This window comes from Micromys minutus (assembly GCF_963924665.1).
Source record: "Micromys minutus genome assembly, chromosome: 3".
Classification (NCBI taxonomy): Eukaryota; Metazoa; Chordata; class Mammalia; order Rodentia; family Muridae; genus Micromys; species Micromys minutus.
In genome coordinates this window covers 67,562,196-67,582,401 of record NC_137972.1, presented here as the reverse complement: position 1 = coordinate 67,582,401, position 20,206 = coordinate 67,562,196, and the positions used below count along the sequence as shown (strand labels likewise).

At 45.7% G+C, this 20,206-nt stretch overlaps 1 protein-coding gene across 2 annotated transcripts in view; it reads right to left on the bottom strand.

Moving 5' to 3' along the window:
- Positions 1-20,206, bottom strand: part of PCSK6 (proprotein convertase subtilisin/kexin type 6) — a gene marked incomplete at its 5' end in the record, with an annotated part of 176,723 nt that overhangs the window by 40,293 nt on the left and 116,224 nt on the right. The gene's annotated exons all lie outside the window — the stretch shown is intronic.

Below are 20,206 nucleotides of genomic sequence, written 5' to 3'. Positions count from 1 at the left end.
TGGGTTGTTGGAATCTGCGGCCTTTTCAGACTGGCTGGACACGGCTCCCCCCTGCTACTGTCTGGAAGAGTTCACAGAACACCGGCACTATTTCTCACTTACATGGTTAGTAGAATTTGCCAGAGACTCAACCTGGCCTTGAGTTTTCTTCCAAATTATAGAACTAATTTCATTAATAGAACAGTTTTGAAGCTGAACCTCAGACCCTAAGAGCAAACTGGCTTCTCACACACAAAGGGAGCAGGTGTTCAAACCTCCTATCAGCCTCATGAACTGTTCTCTCTCCCACCCGTGCTTAGTCACTGAACAGTCTCTACCGTTGTGTGTAAGCTTGGTCTTCCTTCTAATACTTTAATACTCTTGCTGCATGCATTTTTAAAGCTATGATATGACTTGCATAAGAGACGAGAAGTGTAATTTTCCTCGTTGAGCCAAGCCCCTGGCCAGTGGGGACACGATGCTGGCACGGAACCACGGATTGTTGGTCTGCTGTTAATGCGACTGTGTCATCTTTACTTGATTATTTGCCTCGTATATTTTTCCCATCCACTTTATTTTTCGTATTTTGGTGTTCCAATATTTCCAACCATTTTCTCATGCATGGTTATAACGGTTCTAGCAGGAGACAGACAGAATAGTTATCCTGGAGGAATCCAAGGAGGCTTTCTTTAATGAAGAGACTATTCTGTGAGCAGAGTCCACGGCAGCCAGATGGAGATGCTGGTACCCTGCCACCTTGAGGGATGCTGCTTCCTAGACGGCCAGAGGAGTGAAGAGCTTATAAAGAAATGCCTCCTCCTTTCGTCCCCTTACATCCTAAGGTCCTCTCTCCGGGCTCTCCCTGCCACACTAAGATAACCAGTCTCACTTCTGAGTAGCACACCTCCCAAAGCAGGGTAGCGAATGTGTACACTGTGCATAAATAAAACTTCCCTGGCACAAAAGCAAACACATTTTAAAAAATCAAGCGTGGCAGTCTTTGCCATTTAAACAATTAGTTCATTTAGCTTTGCTGAAATTATTATTACTACTGGACACCCCTCCGTACTCTGAGGTTGGGGGATGGAATGCTAGGCGAGCCTGTGAGGACACCCACATCCACCTGTTGTCTGAGTTTTAGCATCTTGCTTTCCAGGCTCTGGCTAGGATTCTGTGTTCCTCTTCCTTTCCTTTGCTTCCTCCAAGGTCCCAGTGTAGGCAGGTCACTAGGATCTCCTCCCACAGGGGCATCACAGATCAGCTAAAGCCCCAAAGGAAAAACCTGCTTGGCTTCTCCCGGCCTGCCTTTGGATACCAGCCAGCTTTTCAACAGGCACTTTAAAAAATAATTTCCTGTGGTAAGGAGGTCTCCAGACTTTTGGTCTTGTATGGCATAGAAATGGAAGAGAATCTATACCACATATTAATGTCTTAATCATTTATTTTCAGGACATTTGTGAGCAATATAGAGGAAAAACTCTTGGCTAACTTATAATAAAAATATAAACAAATTACAAAAAAAAATACCATAAAGACAGGAATTTGAAAATAAAAATAATTGCCAAAACTCTGTAGGAGACATCTGGGGTCCTCTTTAGAGGATTACTTTTACATATTTTTATTCCTGGATGCATGTAGTATTTGGTTCACCGAGTGCACGTCTGGTGCCTGCGGTGATCAGAGCTTCAAATCTCCTGGAACTCAAGTGACTAGAGTAAGTCCTCTGCAAGAGCAGTCAACTCTCTTATCTTAACTGAGCACCTCTTCAGCCAAGATTATTTTTTGAAAAAGAATATGCAAAGGCATTAAAAAAAAAAAATCAGTGGATATGCAAGTAACAGAACCGGGTGCCAAGTTCTGTGTGTGACGCAGCCAGAGCGCTGTGCAGCCTACGGGAGAACAAAGAGTGGCTGGAAATAGACACTTATTTTTGAACATGCCATGTTTCTCAAAATAAATGTTATTCCTTCCGTTTAAACACTAAAAGCACCCGTCAGCTCTGGGGAGGGGTTGGTTGTTGACACACTGGCCAGCCAGAGATCTAAGTGAGCTTCCACTCCTAATGGTGGCAGGGAAGGGCCAAGAAAGCGGGTGTGGGAAGCGTTTCCTTTATCTGGAGATCTACTTTTCCTTCCTTTTGTTTTAGAGACTTTTTTTTCATTTTTAATTATGTGCTTGTGTGTGTCTGCGTGGACGTGTGCGGGTGAGTATGGGAGCCCTCAGAAGCCACCAAGGGGCGGGAGATTTGGAACAGGAATTATAGGTGGTTGTGGGTACTTGGGAGTTTAACTCAGGTCCTTTGGAGGAGCAGCAAGCGTTCTTAACCATTCAGCCACTACCTTCTCAGGCCCTGGAGGGTCTGTTTTTCATTGCATTTCATCATCATGGAGTAGTCATTTGCAAATGAAACAGGGGACCACGGTAAGCCTCCTCTAGTTATGTTTGCTGTCAGGAGAAAAAGAACCATTGAAATGAAGCCATGCCCCCTAGAGGAGGTCAGCAGAGGTAGGTTGGTGGCTCACCCACAGAGATGACACAGTTTCTTTGTTCTAGAATTAGGAGAGTTTGAAGAGACTCCTACCATAAGGACCCTGGAAAAGCAGAAGCAGGTTGAAGCGGTTGGTTTTAGGATAGTGGTTAAAAAACAAAACAAAAAAAAAAAAAAAAAAAAAGATCTTGACAACAGTCTGGGGGTTGTTTGGAAACAGTGCTAAGTTCTTTAGTTCTGATCCCAAGATACTTGATAGTCACTCTCTGCAGAAATGAGTTTAGCAGGAAAGTTTTAAGCCAGCACAAAGGCTGCATGCTGTCTTCCTCCTAGAGAAGAGGATAAGACCGGTGGAGCTACAGGCCACAGAATGCAGAATTCCAAGTCTCTGTTGGAAATGGCGATCAGCCTCAAACGGATGTTAGCAAAAAAGAGGTCAATAAAGCCAGCAATGAAACAAGAAAAGTCAGAGAAAAAAAAGACAAACTCGAATGAGCCATGAAGGGGAAATCAAGAACCACGGAACGTTTTACAAAGATGAAGGAGAAGAGAGAACGCCTCGGGAGACCCACTCTTTTTCCCTTTAACTGATTACCAAACATCCTGCTAGCATGCCTGCTGAGAACAGGGTTGATTAAAACCACACAAGCTTTTGATTTAAATGAGGCTCACACATGCATATGCACACACACACCCGACACCCAATCACTCAACGACTACTTATTAACCACAGTCTCAGTGCTGAGTTGGAAGGGGAGAGACAGGAGCAGATTCAGCTGGGGACTTCCCAAGGCTATGGAACAATCACACTGGATCAGGTCTACACACGGTGACTTTCAGACTTTCCCTGTGGACTATTTCATAGATCATGGAAGCTCTGACCTAGTCTGCCACCTGAGCATGTTTTAGCCCAGGATCTCTAGATGACACGGGTGTCATGTGAAGTTAGTGGGATGGTACAACCCCAAAAGAATCAACGGTGGGGAGCTAGTGTGGGTGTTGTGGTCAAAGCTAAACCAAGTACACAGGAGGGGGCTTGGCCAAGGGGAAGGTTTTCAGAGTGGTCCCACCAGACTAACCGGCCTTAGACTGTCAGTCAGGATGGGCTGCTTCGTCCTCGCCTAGCATTGCATAACCTTTCTGGGTGGTGTCATCTGCCTCACCAGAGAGCTGCGCTCTAGGGAGGCCAAATGCCAAGTCTTTCCTAGAAGTGGGGGTGGGAGGAAAGAAAGCCAGAGTCTCGGGTTTGCTGGCTTGGATCTGACGTTCTGGAGCAACCATAGCTCATCAAACTGACAGCAACCATGCCCAAGCCCTGTCTGGACCTCCGGGGAGCCTCAGCAAGCTGTAGGTGAAGCCTGGGGGTAACAGGACCTGCTGGTTCTGGGAAAGCCAATCAGGAGGCCAATGGAGTAAGTGCCATCCTTACTTGCACTCTGAGGTATGAGTTCTGAGCTCTCCCGAGTCATGTCTGCAAGAGCCTCGCACTCTCAGACTCCCTTTTGCCTTCCATTCCAGAAAGCAGAATGCCTCTGAGACTAACTGCTGAATCACGTAGAAATGTGGTGTAAGCTTGCCGTCTAGCTCGTGGTGTCTCATGGCTGGGGAGATGGCTCAGTGAATGGAGTTCGTGCTGTACAACACAAAAGAGCAGTGTAGCAGTGTGCATCTGAAACCCCAGCACTGGGGAGCCAAAGGGAGGCTGATGCCCGGGGCGTGCTGGCCAGCCCAGCTAGCCAGATCGGCAAATTCCAGGTTTAGCGAGACATTGCCTCAAAAAAATAAGGTGGAAATTGACCGAAGAAGATACCCGGCCCGGCATGGACTGCTGGCCTTGACACACTTGACAAAAGCGTACTACTACCTGCCCTCTATGCAAGTGCACATACATGTGTGCAGAGAATTTCTTCACAGTGTCCTAGGCTCAAACACCAGTATTGTGCCAAAACTAACTAAATACAACTTTGCAAAGGTTTTTTAAGCCCACACGTACACGGCATGTGTGGACGAGGAGCACTTGGGGGGACAGAGAACAACTTTGTGAGTTCGTTCTCCCTTTCACGTCTATGTTGGTTCTGAGAATAAGTCTCGGGTCGTCAGGCTTGTGTGGTAACCACCTTTACTGTTTCTCTGTTTCTCCAACTTATAACTTTTACTTATTATTAGTGGTTTCTCTGTTTTGTTTTGTATTTTTGAGACGGGGTCTCTCTACACAGAACTGGCTGTCTTGGAACTCACTCTGTAGATCAGGTTGGCTTTGAACTTTCAGAGATCCACCTGCCTCTGCCTCCTGAGTGCTGGGATAAAAGCATGTGTTACTGCTACGTAGAGCTAAGATTTATTTTTATTATTTTAAATGTATGTTGACTGTGTTGGGAAGAGGATATAAGCACCTGCCTAGAGAGGCCTGAAGCATCAGTCGCCCCTGGAGTGGAGTTGCAGGAAGTAGTAGCCATCCAGTGCAGGTCCTGGGTGAAGGGGTCACCAACAGGGCAAACATGGTACCAGTAGGTTTTGCCCTCTACCCCCTTCTCTCTCCCTTGCTGTTAGGTTACACTCCTAAAGCTAGACCCAAGGTCTATTAGCCTGTTTGGCTGCTAACTCATTCCTGAGACTAAATACCATGGTCCAGCAACCAACATTTATTATTTGGCTACACTAGCTAACAGGTCCAATTAGGATATGCCAACATACCCTACCAATAGACATTTTCTTTTCTCCTTAAAAACCATTTCTGCAGAGACATCTGCTCTCTGCCTCTGTGCAATCTAGAGGTGAACCCCTTCCCCCCAACTTGTCCCTTGTGGGTAATAAATCTCCTTTGTACTGAGAGCTGTCTGGGTGTATTTTGTGTGACTCGCAGGGCAGGTGCTTGACACTGGGAACAATCTAAGCTCGTAACACTGAGCCATTCTTCAGCATTAATTTTAAAAGTTAAAAAAAGAAAAAAAATATACTTCCAGATAGTCACAGGGACTATGCACACAGACAGATTATTTTTCTGAAGTGTTTCAAGTTCCTCAGAGAACTTCACCTAAGGCCTGCTGGCATCCGAAAGCCCATGCAGACCCTAGGAAATCATATATAATTATTCCTCCCATAAGTATGCAGAAGCTGGGGCAGACAGAGGGTCCGTGACTAGGCCAGCGAGTGGCTGGTTGGAATTCAGACTGCGCCTGGCAGATGTTCCGCTGTGGGTACACACAAACATAATCTGGAGGATAGATTGCTCTGGAGCAAGCCCAGTGCCTGTACTGAGCCGTGGGGCCAGCTGTGCTTTTCTCAGGAGGCTGGGTGTGCAAGAGTCAGTCTGCTTAGCTTAGCTATGCTTCTAGAGCTCACCGTGAGCATTTTGACAAAAGCATTCTGTTCTCACTGGGCCTCTCTGATGCTGCCCCAGCCTTAACTTTTCACGTGGGAAGAAGGGAACCAAAGATGGGATTCCTCTTCTCAGAACCCTGCAGGCAGAGTCAGGTGTGCCAGGCTGAGCTCCAAAGAAAGCCAAGATGTGTGGGAACCACTCTAATGTTTCGACCCTGGGGAATGCAGCCAAGCGCATAGGAAGTTACCAGAAGCTGGGTCCCAGTTGATCGCTTGCTCACAGCGGTTCTGAAGCTAAGCTGTTGATGAGCACATTTCTGCTTGCTTTGATTAGAAAACAAGGCAAAAACAGAAACAAAAACTGTCGCTTGTGGAGAAAAAAAAGAAAGAAGGGGTGTGTCTACCTGTTGGGTTTTCAGGGAATTTTCTGTGGGGGTCAGTTTTCTGGAATACAGCTTGCCTTCATCCTGGATTCTATGTACAAACTCCTCACTGTTCCAGAAATACAGCCTGGTTAGTCTTTCTCTAAGGCTTGGGGGCAGGTGTCTATAAGGTACCTCACTGGGCTTAACAGTGCAGGCAAATGGGACAGTTCCTAAAGTTTGTGCTAAAACCTACTCCTGTGGTTGGTATGCAGGAAGAAGGGAGAAAGTGGACCTTGGTTTCTGTGGCAACCACTTTACTCCCTCAAAGTGGTGCTCAAAGCATGATAACTAGGAAGCCATGGCGCTCCACACCCTCCCCTTCCAGTGCAGAGAGCCACATCTATCCTGGGATCCCTGGAACTGCCTGAGGACACCCTATCGTCTCCACCCCCTGTGCTGTAATTCATGTTTGCAGTGATGAATGAAAGCTAAATGTCTTCCATTCCTTACCTATCTGCATTTCTCTTTGTAAATTAATCTCGGGCCTTCTACTTAAGTGTTCATGTATACTTAGTGATTTCTAAACACCCCTTATATGTGAAAATTTTAAAAAAGGAGTTATATTTGTAATCAGCTATACATTGTGATTTGAGATATTAGAGATAAAGAAAATGCCTACCTCTATATTAGATGCTTGCTATTTTTTTGTTTTGTTTTGTTTTTTGAGGCAGGGTTTCTCTTTGTAGCCCTGGCTATCCTAGAACCCACTCTATAGACCAGGCTGGCCTTGAACTTGGACATTCATCTACTTCTGCCTTCTGAGTGCTAGAATTAAATAAAGACTGTGTATTGTAGATGCTTTAATACTGTTTATTTTTGTCTTTGACTTTTTGGCATATTGGGAATTCAAAGGATGGTTAACTAGCAAGATTTGGCTGGGTAAAGAGTTTGATGTACATAATAGACAATTAAGCCAATGGCAAATAGACCTGTGAGAAGGCCTTAAGGAGAGGTAAGCCAATAAACCGGGAGCTCATGGGTGTGGGATACAGTCCTAGGAAGGGAACTAGAGATTAAGGTACCAAACAAAGGGCTCTCTATTCCGAAAATGAGGACTTGAGTGGCAGGTGCAGAGCAGTGACAAGATCTGAGTCTAAGTCACCCGCTTAACAGGGGCAGGGGTGGGATGGGGCGGGATGGGGGCAGGGCAGGGGAGGGGGCAAAGCACTCAGGTCTGAGGCTGGGTTGTATACGGAACACTTTCCCCCTCCTTGTTGGCTATCAAAACATGGTCTTTATTTAAAATTAACATGAGGCTGGAGAGATGGTTAAGAGCACTGGTTGTTCTCACAGAGTACCTGAGTTCAGTTCCTGGCACCCACAGGGTGTGGTAATACATAACTCCAGTTCTAGGCAACTCAATGCCCTCTTCTGACCTCCTTGATTTACCAGGCACGCATGCAGTGGTGCATAGACATATATGTGTGTGTGTGTGTATTATACAAATACATATATGCAAAGCACTCATACATATAAAATAAAATAAATAATTTTTTTTTTAATTTAAGATCTGTAGAATTCAGCCATGATGCCACCTGGGCTTGGGTTATTTTTGGTTTTTGGGTTTTTTCTTTTGCTGTTGTGACTAGGAATCTTTTTATTATTGCTTCAATTTTTAGGTAGTATGAGAGTACATTCCTTTAATCCCAGTACTGGAAAGGCAGAGGTAGAAATGATTCTTGAGTTTGAAGCCAGCATAGTGAGTTCTTGAATAGATTCTTCTGAGCAGCCAATGGAAATTTCTTTATAATACACCATGCTTGAGAATACAAACTATGCTTCAAAAAAAAGAAGCAGAAAAGGTTTCTTATATTCTATGGTACCCAGATATACCAAATTAAAAATCCACAGTAAGAGAACTTCTAGAACATAAAGTCATGAAGAATGAACACTATACCATTGCAAGGTGAATGAGCCGTCAAAGTGTAAAAGAATGAGAAGAATCCCTTATAGTCATAGGAAAAGGAAGACCCCATCACACCAGAACCCGTGGCACACAATGAAAACAGCTTGAAAAGAGAAGTCTGCAGCTAAGAGGGCATCCATTAAAGAATCCAGAGAAGTCTCAAAAAAATAACTTAATAATGCACCTCAGGATTATAGCAGAACAAGAACAAGCCAAACCCTAAGTCAGTAGACGGAAAGAGATAATGAAGGTCAAGACAGAAAGTGATGGAAATTTAAAAACAAGAAAGAAAGAAGGAAAGAAAGGAAGAAAGAGTTTGTTCTTAGAAAAGATAACTAAGATTGACCTAAATTAAAATTAGTGATGAGAAGGCAGATACTGCACATTAATCATTAGGAACCACTTTGCAAACATACATTCCATTAAACCAGAAAGCCTATGTCTCAGTTAGGGTTTCCGTTCCAGTAAAGAAACACCATGACCAAGGCAACTCGTATAAAGGTAACATTTAACTGGGGCTGGCTTGCAGGTTCTCAGGTTCAGCTCATTATCATCATGGCGGGAGGGATGGCAGCATCCAGAAAGGTATGGCTCTGAAGGAGCTGAGAGTTCAACATCTTGTTCCAAAAGCAGCCAGAAGAAGACTGGCTTCCAGGCAGCTTGGAGGAGGGTCTCAAAGCCCACCCCACGGTGACACACTTCCTCCAACAAGGCCACACCTCCCAACAGTGCCACTCTCTGGGCTAAGCATATTCAAACCACCACAGCCTAAAGGAAATGGATGAATTTCCAGACAAACAATTGACAAATTTATCTCACAAGAAAACCTTTAGAGAGAACCATGACAAGTAAAGAAATGATGAAAAGACCCCCAGCTGAAAAATCCCAAACCCAGAGTCACTGCTGGATTCTACAGCTCCTTTAGGAAGAAGGAAAGCCATGCTTCACACACTATTCCAGGCAGACAGGGAGGGACCCTACTAAAGTGTCTCTACGGAGCCAGCATCGCACCAAGACCTGAACCCAGGTAAAAAGACAACGATGGAAAAACCACAGATGTAAAATATTCAGTAAAATAGCTGCAAGCGCAATTCAATAAACATAAAAGATTGTTCACTGTGCTCAAACTGCCTCCATCCCATGTATGCAAGGAAAGTTCAACACACAGAAACCAATCAATGCAACCAACAAACAGACTTAAGGGCAGAAGTTACAGCAGCAGAAGATATAGAAAAGGCCTTGTACTAAGTTTAATATCTTTTCATGGTTAAAAAGGAGCAAACCAAATCTCCGAAGAAACTGGTATTGTGACAACTTATGTAAACATGATGGTGACACACAACACAGTGTAATTCCCAGCATTGTACTAAATAGGGAAACACTCAAAGCATTTCCGGTAAAGTCGGGAATGAGACGAGGTGGTGTGTGCAGAAAGGAGGAGCTCAAAGCATCGTTCTTTGTAGATGATATGATCCCGTACATAGAGACCTAACAGATTCCACCAGACTGCTTTTAAAATTGATGGACAAGTTCATCCGCAGAGTAGCATGAATTCAATACCTAAAAACGCAAGTCCTCGTTTATGCCAGCAATGAACACATTCAAAAAGGAACCATAAAATACCATTCAGAACAGCCTAGCAATAATTGGAATAGACCCAACTAAGGGAAGTGAAAGACTTCTAAGATGAAACAAATTTATTAAATGTTGAATTTTTATACGTGACAGCTATATTCACACCGTCTCCTGTAGACTTCTCATATGATTCCCCCCTCTCTCTCAAATTGATGATCTCTTCTTCTCTTATTTTTGATAGACACCACACACACACACACACACACACACACACACACACACACTTCATGAATTGTGAAGAGAGGAAAAAAACACTAGAAGATAAACCCCATAGACTGACAATACTATGAAAATGACTATATTATCAAAAGCAACTTACAGACTCAATACAATCCTTATAAAACTTTAATGCTGTTCTTTTTTTTTTTTTTTTTTTACATAAGTAGAAACAACCCTAGAATTAATACAGAAGAACAGACACCCCAAACAGCCAAAGCCTTCCCGAGCAAAAAGAATAGAGGTATCACATCACAACACCCAATGTCAAGTTACTCTATGGAGCTCTAAGAGGAAAGCCAGCATGGTGGGGTAGCAGCAGGCATGCAGATCGCTGGACTGAAGCTGGGCCCACAGACAAACCTGTGTAGCTCCAGCTTCCTGACATGGGAGGAAGATGGCCTCTTCTGCTGCTGCTGAGACAGCTGAATAACCACATGGAATAAAACTAGATCCCTATCTCTTACCCTAAATAAAAATCAGTCATGATGGAATGGAGGCCTTACACTGGAAATGCCACAGCCATTGGAAGAAAACAGGGAAACTGAGTCACAAACACTTTTCTGAAAGGGACTCAAGTGGTTCAGGAAACCAAGAACCGACCAAGGGACTTGTAAACATTAAAAGTCTGCACAGCGACAGAGCAATTGATTGCACCATGGAGAATCCCGAATAAACACAAAGTGGGGAGGAAACGTACAATAGGCACCCACACCCCCAAACCATGGCCACAAAAACCACGTGCATTGTATGCAGTCTGCTTTGACGTTTAGTTTCTGGCTTTCCCACACTATGTCCCCTGGTGTGTGTGTGTGTGTGTGTGTGTATAAATATATATATATATAAATCTAAGACACAGAAATATTTCACTTATGAATATTTACAATATTCATACCAGCAACAAAAATATTATTCATTTTTGCAGCTCTGGAGCCTAAACCTAGTGCCCAGGGCTTCATTCACGCTAGGCAAATGTCCTGTCACAGAGATGTAAGATGTATTTCTTTTTAACTGATAGGGTAGACTGTGAATTTACCTTGTAGTGCAAGCAGTGCTTCAACTTGTAATCCTCCTGCCTCAGGCATCTCAGTAGCATCTCATAGGCCTGTATATCTATAAAGGTACTCTGATTCCACATGGATTTTAATAATGAGGTCAAATGTCCCAGTGCCAAGTGAAAAATACACACATACTAATTATATCTAATAATGCTGTTGAATACATGAAAATAGCATATGGTGTGTGTGTGTGTGTGTGTGTGTGTATGTGTGTGTGTGTGTATATGCATGTTTATGTGTGGGTGTGCACGCATGCGCACATATGTGCATGCGTGTTTTGAAGGTCTATTAGAAACAGGAAAGAAGAGAGAAAAAAAGAAATCTTAGTTAAGAAACAGTGAATGCCAACATTCAAGAGAATAACAGAATCTTTCAAAGCTTCCTGTCCATTTGTTACTATGTGAATACCAAGAGTTTAGCTAAGAGAGTCATGGAATGAGATGCAGTGTTTATACTGGAGAGAACAAGAAAACAAAGAAGAAAGGTGCATGCCTTGCCCTCTACCTATCCCTGGAATGTGGTAGGCTTGTATTCAAGATGTGTGCTAAAGACATGAACAACAGACCAAGCCAAGACCACCCCATTCTTGAAGCCAACCCTACATCTGGGTAGGAAGACTCACATTTCACCTGTACAGGGAGCTCTTGAGTCCCAGGTTATATAGAGGTGCAGGACCCTTCCTTAGCATCAGGGTATTGAATGGGCAGGAGGCAGCCTGGCTTGACTTAAGGTGGCTGCCTACCTTGTGACCTAGGTGTGACCTCGACTTGGGGCTCTGAGGTGAGAAGGCTGAAAAAGGACTACACTTCTTTCTAGTGGCAGCCTGGGCCACCACCTCTTGCATAGCCCCAGCTTACAAGAGGCCAGTGTCTAGGCCAGAGAGCTAGTCACAGGTGTTTGTGTCCCGGAGGGTGAAACACGTCTTCTCAGAGAACTGAAGCTTCTCTACACTTGGTGCCTGGCCTTTCCTTGAGACCATTCTGGATATAAACAGTTGAAAATGAAGCCAGATGCTCTGAGAGATATCTGTGCAGGAGAAGAAGCTCACCCTGCTCTGACTACACACAACTGCAGCTCCAGGTCTCGGGGCTCTTGGGCTCTATATGGAAGCAAGGTTTCCTCTCACAGAAGCCCTGCCCTCAGGTGCGTAGTCCTGGAGTCCTCAGATTCAGCCCCGAGTCCGGTAAAGACAAGCTAACCAAAACTGTGGTGCACTGAAATGTGACTGGCCCTACCTTCGATCCTGAGACAGCCTCCTACAGGACAGCCTTTCTGGGAAAGGCGACCCCCCTTCCTTGTTTTAGGACCAGAAGTGGAAGAAGATGGCTCATCTCCACTGGGGTTTAGGATATAGTTTTAAAACTAGTTATATAAGCCAGGCAAGTTTAATATGACAGGGTAAAAGTACTCCACCTAGATCAACACAGATGACTCAATTACTTAACAAACGCCTGTTCTTAGCTGAGATTTCTCAAGTACTTTTACCCAGCATGTCTTTAAACCTGATCTCTTATTTTCCCCCTCACATCTCTCCCTGTCTCCCTCCCTCCCTTCTTTCCTTCCCTCTTCATTAAGAGACTTCGCTGCAGAGACTCAGACACTAGAGCATGACAACAGTGAATATACAGGAGGCACCTTATGGTTCCAACAGTCTCCAGATCCCTGCAAAGAGCTGAGCACTTCCTTCCTGGGTTTGCTGAATCACTCCCGAGGCTGGCAGCTAGGGGAGACCTCAGCTCACAAGCCACACCACTCACCTTCCATTTAGGACCAATTCGCACCCACACAAATACCACCAGTAGGGCATCAGACCCCAACAATGCCAACGGGCTTCGACCCTTTTGGGCTCTAAATCCTAGAGCCGTGTTGTCACCTTCTCAGACCATGCTTATAGCAGACACCACCAGAGTGACCTGAACTTTCCAGTGTTAAAAACCCTGTGTTACACAGCACACCGGATGTAAGAAGGCACCTCTCTTTCTCTGTCTCTACCATGTGACATCCATGCCCCCATAGTAGCTTCCTAATGTGCACAGTGCTGGAGTACAGCAATGAGTCACATCATGTGCATGGCAAGCCTCAGAGTGGCCCCTCCCAGTTCCCTCAGCCATTATTAGTCATTGCTTATTCTGCTCAATCCCAGGGCTCCCCTCTGACTCTGGGTGGCCCTTAGGGCCTTACATGTGGCATTGTTCAAAACTGAACTCTTCCTGATTAGCCTGCTGCCCAGAGGCAGGGATGGCGTGTCAGGGTCCCCGAACATCTGTGAGGCAGCTGTCAAGTAAGGGCTGCCTTAGTCAATCATGGGAGGACTAAATAATAGCACACGCAGAATGTCCTGATTTGGCAGTGCAAGGGGACTTATCCTAGATGGACTTCAGATGTGTTTGGCACCTCTGCCAGCCAAGGAGAGGTTCACCTTGCTTGTATCAGAGCCCCTCTGCCCCAGGCTTTTGCCTGTAGTCACCTCTTGACCCAGCATGCATCCTGGAAGGCTAAAGCGCTCAGCTCAGAAGCCCTTCCGTGAGCTTGAGGTGCAGCAAGGCTAACGGGATTTCAGGGGCGCTCAGCTACATCGCAAGCAGTGGGCTCCTGTGGAGATGAGGAGAGAGACTAGAGGCAGACTATAGTCGGATGGAGGGATGGATGGTGACAGGACCTACTGTGTGACATGGAGAAGGCCCAGAAGGAAGTGCTTGTGGGTCTCACTTGCCAGCCCTTGCGTTCTCTGGTGAAGACCATGCTGAGTAGCTCGGAAAACCTGTGCAGAGCAAAGCACAACCCAGAAACTGCTACAGGGACATTCAGGATCTCTGTGACAATGGATGCGTTACCACCCGCCGAGTTCTGGTAAATCACAGAAGCACTCATGCACTTTTCTTCTCTTCCCATACAATCGACGTACGAAGGCCTAGAAACTGAACATGCTTAAGCTTTGAGACCGACTCATTTCCAGACAGAACTTGGGGCCATTCTGGGGATTTGCTTTGTACCCACTCATCCCTATAGCTTGCAGGGTATCTGGCCACACTGTGATTGTGGATGTTTTAACTGTCTGTACTGATTAAACTGTCAGCATCTGTGGTGTACCCAGCCCAAGGGACAGGGCACAGCAGGGGCCATACTGCAGGCAGCATCCACAGGAAAGTGTTGGTTGGCACTGTGAGCAGGAGTCAGGTCGTTGATGAGCAGTCCCTGGGTGGGCAGGAACACGTATGTAGAGCATGTGAATGCTACCTGTGTACCGGTGCCGCTGAAACACTGAAGCCCAGAGAACACCAGTGCCCACCCAGCACACCACACAGACACTTCTGTAGTATGGTAATGACTGTTGTGTAAATAGTACACCATCATCCATAAACCCTAGAGAGCCGACATGATCCACAGGGAATGTCTAACTCCCAGCCTGCCCTGCGCTGCCCTCCAGGTCCGCATCTCTACAAGGAGCTCCTGGCCTCTGAAACGCCTGCTCCTCCATCATGTTTCAGCTTTAGGAAAGACAACTCCACTCTTCTTCAAAGCAGGACAAAACCCACAATCGGCGGTCCACTTACCCTCTGATGGGCAAATCCCTCACCTTTCCAAGTCAGATTGGCTACCGCTGGGTCTGATTTACCTTCACCTCTGACTGCAATGACCTCCTAGTGACCTCCTAAGTGAACTTCTTGTCTCTCTCCCAGTCCCATTTCAACCTATTCAAATGGAGCTGACAGCCTATTAATAAGGAAGTTCAGCTCTGGGCTCTTTTGATTTAAAATGGCTGTGGCTTCCCACCGAGGTCTGCAATGGCCTATACGGCAGCACAGGCTGGCTCCATGCCCTATTCTAAAGATTTGCACCCACTCTGTTGTGTGGGGATGGAGATGCCCTGGCAAATGCCCTAGGACCTTTGCACCTGACACTTTTGCCTGTCATGTCCTTTCCCTAGACTGCTTCTGCAGCTCACTTCCCCCTCATCTTCTTCAGTTACTCAAACATCTCTTTCACGATGTTTTTTGCTGGTGGTGTGTGAAGTGGTAGCCAATGGAGTGAACAGTCTGGCTAGTTAGTCCTTGGCATGTTAAATATGGAGTTACCTATGACTTGTCATCTCTGCTCCCTGGTTCCTAAGAGAAATAAAAACACACATCTGTATAAAAACCTGTCTCTGGGTGCTCCTGTGAGCACCATTCACAATGGCGAAAGTCATCTCCCCCCATCCATTTTGTCTCCTCTGTGCTTTCTGCTCTCCACTGGGCCGCAGCCTCCTGCTTGGAGATCTTACTCAGTGGCTCGGTGGCCCCAGGAAATGAGCTCAGGTCTGTTCTGACCACCATTTTCTCCCAGTCTGTGTGCAGTCTGTGTGCACTACGTGTGTAGGAAGGAGGTTGTGTTCTTGGAGGGAGCATGATTCTGTGGAGAAATTGATGGACTTTACCTGGTAATGTCTGTTTGTTTTTTCCATACCCATTCAAACAAACATACAGTTTGTTTCCCATACTGGTCAGTTTTCCTTCACCCTGGCTTTCTTCTAGTGAACTGAAAGGCCAGCACCAGCTTTGGAAATTTGATTATCTATATATTATATAAAGACATTTCAATTTGTATGAGTCTGTCGGTGCTGAAGAATCGAATGTGGCCTCTTGGCTGGTGTGTGTAAGCATCTGAGTGAATTTTTATTCCTCCTTATTTCTGTCCTCAACCTGTTTTCTAGAAGGAACACATGATAGGAAAACGATGAGACCTCCTGAGGAGGTCATGTCTGAGCTACAGCTAGCTACAGGCAGCTCTGAGTGAAGGGAGCATCCGTGGAGCCCGTGGTGGGCTGGACCAATCACATCAGGGGATAGCAAAGAGGTCAGAGGAAACAGGAAGTGCTGAGAAGGGCTGTTAGCTAAGAGTTTGGGTATTACTCTGAGATTCGTCAAAGGCCAAGAGACACTCAGCAGGAGTGTGGTCATCTGCGAGGGCTCAGTGGCTTCTGGGTAAGTGGCTGTGTCCCTACTACAGATAGGGCAGAAAGTCCAAGGGAGATGAGTGTTTAGAAGCTGGGTGAGAAGGGGTTACAGTGATGCTTGTAGACCAGTGGTTCTCAACCTTCCTGATGCTGGGGCCCTTTAACACAGTTCCTCACGCTGTATGGACCCCAACCATAAAAAGACTTTCACTGCTACTCCATAACTATACTGTTGCTATCGTTATGGACTACTATAGACACCTGTGTTGTCCGATGGTCTTAGGCAACTCCTGTAAAAGGGGGCTGTGCCCCACAGGTTGAAAACCATGGCTGTAATAGCAGATGAGAGAGGAGAGAGAAAAAAACAAAGCTGAGTTCTGGGGTTTGGGCAGAGTAAGCGGGCTGATAGAGAAGTTGCCAACGCTCTGGGGGATCCAAGAAACAGCTGCTTAGGAGTTCTGTCTCTGATGCTCGGAGCTCAGGGCCTGACAGACTCCAGATGCACAGCTTAGGACGCTACTGCAGAGCCTGGGATGAGGAGGGGCGGGAGAGCCAAGCTTGGGTATCATCAGAGGCACTGGATGAAGTCCCTGGACAGACTGACCACCAGGGAACTCAGTAACATGCTGGAGGATGTAAAGGAGAAGGAGCATCAAGAGAGACTCACAGAGTTGCCTCTGACCCTCTAAGGTGAGGCTTCGCTGAGGCCATGCCAGATGAGCACTTCCAGAAGACATGAGCCCAGCCCTGCTCTTAGCGTACTGACGGACGTCATTCTATAACGACCTCGAAGATAACATCATCCCATTTTCTTTTTCTTTCCTATGTGTGTGGTATGTGCACACGGTCACAAGGGAGCGTATGTTCAGAGGCCAGAGGTTAATGGTGGGTGTCTTCCATGATCACTTTTTTTGAGCTAGGGCCTCTCACTGAACCCAGAGCTCACCAGTTCAGCCAGGATGGCTGGCCAGCAAGCCTCACAGATCTTTCTGTCAGTCCCCCCGATTAATAGGGTCATGGGCATGTGTCATAGTGCTTGGCTTTGATGTGGGTGCTAGGGTTCCTCATATTTGTATAGCTGGCACTGTATTTACTGAGACACCTCCCCAGTTCCATCATCCCATTTTCTAAAGTAGGAGGCTAGTGCTTTGCTCAAGGTCGTAGGCATCAGCAGGAGTCTGTATCCCGGGACTGCAGTTTTAACCACTGTACCACGTGACCGTTACAGAGGGTGACCTCATGGCTGAGGATGGCTGTGCAGTTTTATGTTAACCTGACACAAACCTAGACATACCACTTGGCCTGTAGGTAAGTCTGCAGTGCATTTCCTTGATTGATGATAGACCTGGGAGGAAACAGCTCACTGTGGGAGGGGCCATCCCTGGGCAAGCCATGGGGACTAGGTCATGGGGAGCAAGCTGGTAATGAGTGTTACCCCACAGGCTCTGCATTAGCTCCTGCCTTCAGCTCCTGGCCTGACTTTCCTCAGTGATAACGCGTGACCTGAAACTGTATGTAAGATGAAATAAACCCTTTCCCTCTCATGTTTTTGATTATGTTTTTTTTTTTTTTTTTTTTTCCCACAGCAATAGAAACCTACCTAACTGAGACAGTGGGTGGCCTGTTAGAGAGGCTCAGACTCATTTTGAAAAGTTAATCACGACAGAGCCAGCACAGTAATTTGGGAGACAGTGCTACAGGGGTCAGCGAAGGCCTTAGCTCAGTATTCTCTGCTCCTGACAAAGAGCAATGACTGTGGCCTAGAGGTGAAGAGAGAAGCCATCGGCCTCCATGGGCTTCTACCTATAGCGCCAGCCTCACAGGCAAGGGGCTGGTACAGGGCCAGGAACTCCGAGGCATCCAGAGTGATGTATGCTTGACCAGGTGGCTGGCATGGAAAAGCAACCCCACGTTTTAATGCTACATCCATAAGCTTTGGAGGTTATACAAGAAACAATTTAAGAGCCTCTGCTATGAAAATGGGAAAAGTCATTAAACTTTTATATGCTTTCATATTTTTAGAATTTATCAATATTTTCTTATAATAGTTAAAGTCAGGAGGTGAATTTGAGAGAATTCTTGCAGATGACTTGTATCATTTAAAGTAAACCTTTTGGATCAAAAAAACCACTGCCTCCACCCCCATAAAAGAACAATGCAACACCCTAGAAAATCTACTCTATAAGAATCGGGAAGTCTATTGAGGCAAGACGACATTAGACATTAATAAGCCAGCTGAGGAAAGGTGTGGAGATTTGAATATGCTTGTCCCATGGGAAGGCCATTAGGTGGTATGGCCTTATGCGAATAGGTGTGGCCTTGTTGGAGGAAGCGTGTCACTACACAGTGGGTGGGCTTTGAGGACTCCTAGTGTTCAAGCTCTGCCCAGTGTGGAAGACAGTCTCTTCCCTGGATGATGCCTTCAGATACAGGAGCAGAACTCTCAGCTCCTCTAGCACCTTGTTTGCCTGCCCGCTGCCATGCTTCTCACCATGATGATAGTGGACTGAACCTCTGATACTGTGAGCCAGCCCCAATGAAATGTGTGCCTTTATAAGAGCTGCCTTGGTTGTGGTGTCTGTTCCCAGCAAAAACAAAAACAAAAAAATCAAAACAAACAAAAAAAAAAAAAAACAAAAAACAAAAACAAAAAATCCCAAACTAAGACAGAAGGTATGTCTCTTCATAGGAAGGGGACAACAGTGTTCCTTAACAACCAAACAGCGAGACCTTCCATGCAGCACTAAGAAAGACCCCAGTCTAGTTCCTGCATTTAACTATGAATCCACAGAGAGGTGTGATGATTACCTTAGCTTTCTTTCTTGGTCTGATTCCATCGCCTAGATCAATGTCTGGTCCATAGTAGTTACTCAATAAATTTTGTTAGATAAATTATTCACTAGAGGGAGTTATGGAAAGGTATAAAAATTATCAGAGATACAAAACATTCAAAACAAAAATTAAGAAATACAACTCCGGGGACTGGAAAGAAGGCCCAGTAGTTAAAAGCACTTGCTGCTTTTTTAAAGAGCCAGAGCTCAGCTCCTGGCACCCATGTCAGATGCTTGCAGTGGCGTGCAACTCCCGCTCCAGAGGATCTGACACCCTCTTCTGGTCTCCCTGGGTACCTCAGTACACATGGCAAACACTCACATTAGGCATATACACAAATGCCTACAACCATCTGTAACTCCAGTTCCAGAACATCTGATGCCTTCTTCTGGCCTCCACGGCCACCAAGCATGCATGTGTGCCACAGGCAAAACACCCTCATACATAAAATAAAAATGTAAATTTAAGTAAAAAAAAAAAAACATTTCACTAAGCACCGAAAAGAACAAGATTCTTAGTAAGTAATAGGTATAATAGGCAAGGCAGTGCAAAGCCAACATGCCCCAAACTCAGGGTTTTATGGTGGGAAGAGACGCTAAGACCACGGCAACTCTTATGAAAGAGAACATTTAATTGGGGCTGGCTTATAGTTTCAGAGGTTTAGTCTGTTCTTGTCATGGCAGGAAGCATGGTAGTACTCAGGCTGACATGGTTCTGGAGAGGTAGCTGAGAGTTCTACATCTTGATCCACAGGCAGCAGGAGACTGTGTGCCGCACTGGGCATAGCTTGTGCACAGGGGACCTCAAAGCCTACCATCAAAGCGACACACTTGTCCAGCAAGGCCACACCTCCTCTAACGAAGGCCACACCTACTAATAATGCCACTCCCTGTGGGCCAGTTACATTCAAACCACCATATACTATATTAGTTGCTGCTTTCAACTGGACACAAGGAAAGTTACCCAGGAATAGAGAGCCTCAACTGAGTAATAGCCTCCTATGAGACTGGTCTGTGAGCATCACGTTAATTGATATGGTCGGTCCCAGCCCAATATAGGCTGTCCTGTCTTTGGGCAAGTGGGCTTGGGTTTTATATAAGACAGACAACTGAGGAAGCCATCAGGAACAAGCCAGGAAGCTGCCCTCCTCCACAGCTTCTTTCAGTTTCTGCCTCTTCCTGCCTTGAGTTCCTGCCCAGGCTTCCTTGGATGAGGGACTCTGTAAGCCAAATAAACCCCTTCTTTCTCTAAGCTGCGTTTGATCATGCATGGTGTTTATCACAGTGGCAGAAAGCAAGCTAGGAGAGTTAGCCATTCTTAAAAAGTATGATACCAAAAACAAAACAAACAAACAAACAAACAAAAAAACCCAAACCAAAACAAAACCCTAGAGAAACAAGATAACTGGCC